General features: G+C 43.3%; 1 pseudogene; it reads left to right on the forward strand.

Moving 5' to 3' along the window:
• Positions 1-504: 504 nt before the first annotated feature.
• LOC147612267 (putative syntaxin-131 pseudogene) lies at positions 505-3,683 on the forward strand (annotated as a pseudogene).
• Positions 3,684-5,654: the final 1,971 nt, after the last annotated feature.

The raw sequence follows: 5,654 nt of genomic DNA on the forward strand, positions 1-5,654 counted from the left end.
ATTCGTGTAAGCACATTGCATGGGAATGGTGACGATTAATATTATTTTGTACATAAAGAGGAGGTTGTATGTAAGTGGGTAGAGAGAAGAGAGAGATCGAGGGGAGAGAACGAGGGTTAGTATGATGAGTTTCGAGCTCAAGCTTTGAGGATGGTTAGGTGGGAATGCAAGTTTGGAGACCTTAATGTGGTTACAAATGAAAAATTCCAAATTAAAAAAATGGAGGGGTGGGTAGTTTTAGCACCCGTTGGTATTAAAACAATTGAGAGAATAAAATAGAAGAGAGAGAGAGGAAGCGCTTCTTTCTCAGGCTAGCGTGAAGAACACGAGGAGGAGGAGGAGGAGGTAAGCCTGCTTATTTGCTTGTTGATTAATGCGTGTGTGTGAATTCTGTACATAAAGAGAGAGAGAGAGGCGTATGAGGGCTTGCGTAGGTGCAGGCAGAAGATGGCGGAGGCTCTGCGGTCAACGGCGGCAATGGCTACATAATAGGGCCGAACTCTTATGCATGGAGTAGGCGGGTTGGCCGCCTACGCATCACAAGGAAGAGCGTCGGCCGTTGCAGGTAGGCTCCTTCAGCCTGCACAACACAGAGAGGCCAAGCCCTTGCGCATGAGCAGGATGGTCATCTGCAGGCTGAGTGTGCCTAGGCAAGGCCGTGTCGGGGTACAGGCTGGGAGTGCCTCATGGCACTTGCGCTACGCTGCTCGTGGCTTGACAGGTTGGTAGGAGGCCACGGTCGTAAACGTATGAGGCTGGCGAGCTGCTTTAGCAATGGAGATCCTTCAATGATGTGCCTTTGGAGAGGGGCTCGATGGAGTGAGCCTTGAGGTTTCGCTCGGCTGGAGGTGGCGCTGGAAAGCATGAGAGAATGGAGCACGGCAGGGCTGTGTGCTGTGCGCCACAGAGTTGGTTGCCTAGTGGGCATAGGCCTGCACAAAGAGCACGTGGAGGGTAGTGGTGTGGTCGCCTTATGCGGCTAAACTGCCTAGCGTGTGGATACACTTGAGGTCTTTGGCCTTGCACGCAAGTAGGCCAAGCATGGTGCGCTTGGGGTTGTGCGCCATGCGCCAATGCTGGGATTGACCACCAAAGGTGAGTGGCAGATTGCTAGCCTACGCAATGGAAAGTGAGGTCGGCTGTGCATGTGGCTTGGAGTAAGGCCATGCGTGAGTCTTGGAGCAGGCAGGCACACACATAGGCAAGGTCCATAATAGCGGCCCTTGGCCAGGCCGCTAAGGGGATGCTCATGAAGAGAGCAAGAATACACCTAGGAAGGCCACCCATGGTAGACTGTGAGAGAGAGAAAGAAACGTGTGTGTGCATGTGGGAGGTTTCCATGCTCTCATGGTAAAATGAGAAGAGAGAAGGTGGGGAACCATAGCAAGTAGAGGAGACATTGTGTGTGCGTAGAAGAAGAAGGAAAGAAGAGAGAGGGCAATATGGCTACGCTATGTGTGTACATGCAAAATAGGAAAGAGAGAGAAAGAGATTTGATCACTTTGACATGGTGCATACTTAAAAGTAAAAGCATGAGATTGTGAGAGAATGTATTAGATTGTATGCATTATTCTTGTGTTTGTGTTTCAGGAGGAGAAAGAGAAAGAAAGAAGAAGAAGAAGAGAGTTCACGAGAATAATGAGTAGAGAGAGAGAAGAAAGAAAGAAAGAGTTTTGAAGTGTGAAAGAGAGAGAGAGTGAAGAGTGGAGTGAAGTGAAGATTAGCCAAATGTTGAATGCACTGATGCTGTTGCAGATTGACTGAAACGTGGAAGTGTTGGAAATATCGGTTCTTTTTCATTAAATTCTTGGAAACAATTTACACAAAACCATTTTGACATTAAATCTCTTTATTCAGTTTAGAATGGTGAATTTGTGTCTTGATGATCTGTTGGGTCGTAGTAGTTTGTTCTTTTTCATTTGTGTGTTTGTGTGGGAGTGTGTGAATAAAACATTGTAAATTATTTCATACAAAAAGATGTCTTTTCGGTGTGTGTTTCTAGGATTTAGGCTATGTGTGGTTGTTATTTAGAACGCATTCACTGTTTTAGTGGGTATTTAGTGTGTTGGACTAGAGAGTAGGAAGGCCAGTCATTTTTGAATGATAGCCTCCAATTTTGACATCAAATAGGCTAAGAAGATGTAGCTTTTCTCAAATAAGAATGATGTTATCCCATGTTTATTTTGTATCCAAGCCTCGACGTACACTTGTTGCTGTATGATTTGTACGCATGTCCAACTTTGTAAATGCTTGGCAATTTAGCGGGTCCGCACTTGTAAAGCCAAAGCATGGAAACTCTCTCTAGCTATTTTGTAAGGTTAAAAGCCATGGTCTATGTATGCACAAAAATGAAAGCTAAGCCTAAGGTTTCAAAAAGCTTATGTAACAAACTTTTCAAATTCAATAAAGAAAGAAAGAGAAAGGAGTCGTGTGATTTGGGAGGTTTGGGAAGTTGGAAGTTGGTTACAACCTCTCTCTACCTTTATCTACCAATCTCACGGTTCTTTTCAATCTCTCTCAATTGGCACAAACTCTTGCTTTCTTGTTTCCTCCATCTCTCTTGTGCTTCAACGCCATATCCATGGAGGAAGAGAGTGAAGAAGAAGATGGTGAGGATGATCTCCATGCTTATCTTTTGTGTGCCATAACCTAGGTCTAGTTTCTTTTTGTGTGTGCATGGCTATAGCTTACTAGAGAGAGAGAGAGAGAGAGTGTGTGTGTGTGCCATTCTTGAGTGTATTTGAGTGTTTCTTGTAGTTTTTATGGCAATGGGCTGAGCCCAGTGCATATATTTTGCATGCTTGAGTCCGGGATTTGCTGTCTGTTTGTGTGCTTGGAAGGCTATTTCATTTGGTGCGTTCGTCGGGAGGGGCTAACCATGGAACTTGCAAGAAGCAGCTTCAAATGAGGAGGGAGGCGGCCTTGAAGGAAAGAAAGGAGCAAGTTGGACATGAAATTAGGGTTTTAGACTCTGCCTGTTGGAGACAAGAACAGTGTTTGAACAGCCTTAGTGTTTCAATTTTTTGAAGAGGTTGCTGAGATCAAAAGCTTGATGGCACAGATCAGGAAGAATCTGCAAAAGCTACAGGGAGCTCATGAGGAGTCGAAGTCTGTTACAACAACAGCGGCTATGAAAGCCTTAAAGCAGCGCATGGAGGCTGATGTAGATGAAGTAAGCATTATGGCAAAGAACATCAAAGGAAAAACTGGAGGCACTTGATAGTGCGAATCTGGCAAACAGAAAAAAACCCGGTTCTGGAGAGGGTACAAGCATTGACCGCATTCGTATGTCAATGACAGCAACATTGAAGAAAAAGCTGAGGGAGCTAATGGCTGAATTTCAAACATTAAGGCAGAAGATCCAGGATGAGTATAGAGAGGTGGTTGAAAGGCGTGCTTTTACAGTCACTGGGAAGAAGCTTGATGAAGAGACCATAGACCGCTTGATAGAAACAGGGGACAGTGAGCAGATTTTTCATAAGGCTATCCAAGAGCAAGGACGTGGGTAGATACTAGATACATTGGCAGAGATCCAGGAGCGGCATGATGCTGTAAAAGACATCGAGAAAAAGCTTCTCTATTTACATCATATTTTCTTGGATATGGCTGTGTTGGTGGAGGCACAAGGTGAGATGCTGGACAACATTGAAACACAGGTCACAAATGCCATGGAACACGTGTAGGCTGGAACGACAGCTCTGCAACAACGGGCCAAATTTACTTTCTTTCTTTAATAAGCATTAATTGAAACTCCTATGAAGAGCCGGAGATTTTTGGCACAGCAAGGGTATGTAGATGCGGGTGGCAGATTTTTATGTAGATTTTGAGTGAGGGAGAGCTATGAAACTATGATCTTTTGATGGGGATTATTTTGGTGTTTGAAGTTAGGAGTTATTATTATTTCCATAGGATGTTTGTGGGTTTTTTGTGGGGGATGTGTTGATGATTTTTTTACCTCATTCTATGTTTGATTGAGTCTGGAGTAAGTGTAGGAGAGTAAGTTAGGAGTTTGAGGAGGTGTGATGAAGTTTGTGGAGTTTTTGAAGGAGTGATTTAGTATGTGAAAAGGGAGAAACTTCATTGATATTTTGTTCGCGGGAGCTCACAAGCTAAGTGTGGGAGGAATGATAGCCTCCAATTTTGACATCAAATAGGCTAAGAAGATGCAGCTTTTCTCAAATAAGAATGATGTTATCCCATGTTTATTTTGTATCCAAGCCTCGACATACACTTGTTGCCGTATGATTTGTACGCATGTCCAACTTTGTAAATGCTTGGCAATTTAGCGGGTCCGCACTTGTAAAGCCAAAGCATGGAAACTCTCTCTCTAGCTATTTTGTAAGGTTAAAAGCCATGGTCTATGTATGCACAAAAATGAAAGCTAAGCCTAAGGTTTCAAAAAGCTTATGTAACAAACTTTTCAAATTCAATAAAGAAAGAAAGAGAAAGGAGTCGTGTGATTTGGGAGGTTTGGGAAGTTGGAAGTTGGTTACAACCTCTCTCTACCTTTATCTACCAATCTCACGGTTCTTTTCAATCTCTCTCAATTGGCACAAACTCTTGCTTTCTTGTTTCCTCCATCTCTCTTGTGCTTTAACGCCATATCCATGGAGGAAGAGAGTGAAGAAGAAGATGGTGATGAGGATGATCTCCATGCTTATCTTTTGTGTGCCATAACCTAGGTCTAGTTTCTTTTTGTGTGTGCATGGCTATAGCTTCCTAGAGAGAGAGAGAGAGAGAGTGTGTGTGTGTGCCATTCTTGAGTGTATTTGAGTGCTTCTTGCAGTTTTTATGGCAATGGGCTGAGCCCAGTGCATATATTTTGCATGCTTGAGTCCGGGATTTGCTGTCTGTTTGTGTGCTTGGAAGGCTATTTCATTTGGTGCGTTCGTCGGGAGGGGCTAGCCATGGAACTTGCAAGAATAAGCTTCAAATGAGGAGGGAGGTGGCCTTGAAGGAAAGAAAGGAGCAAGTTGGACATGAAATTAGGGTTTCAGACTCTGCCTCTTGGAAACAAGAATGGTGCACAACCATTGGACGGTGCATACGAAAAAGAAAGCTTAAAAACGTCAAGAACTTGAGGCTCGGTATTTGGGGCAAACTGTAGAAGAGAATCCAAGCCATAAGGTAAGATTGCACTCAATGCATTCCCATTCACATGTCTTTTGTGTTAGCAATTAATATTTTTTTATTTGCTGGGCTTCTTTGGGGTTTACATGTTCTCTATGTTAGTAATGCGTAGTGCTATATTTGTAGGGTTGTCATACATATCCTAAGACAAAGAGAATATTAATCCCAATCTCAATCCAGCAAAGCAACTAAAACCATTCGTGGACATCAAGAATGGTAAGAGAAACGATAAAAGAGAAGAAGTTCAAGGTGGTTCAACGAGATATAGTGGATGAATTTGTAACCAACAATACAGTTTCAGCCCTGTGCGATATTCAATACGCCATGGATTCAAGTGGAGTGAGTCATAAGGGTTATAGTGCCATCTAGAATTCAGTGTCATCCCTCCTTGAGGCCAAAGGCATTAAAGAAAAGCTACTTCCAACACCTACAAAAGTTTGGAGACATAGGGAGGAATTAAACACAGAATAACTTCACTATGTTAGTCACTCATACCACATTGTAGGAGAGTTTAAGGGAGAAGG

Source organism: Cibotium barometz, chromosome 46, assembly GCF_041138505.1.
Source record: "Cibotium barometz isolate CiBa-2024 chromosome 46, ASM4113850v1, whole genome shotgun sequence".
NCBI classification, from domain to species: Eukaryota; Viridiplantae; Streptophyta; class Polypodiopsida; order Cyatheales; family Cibotiaceae; genus Cibotium; species Cibotium barometz.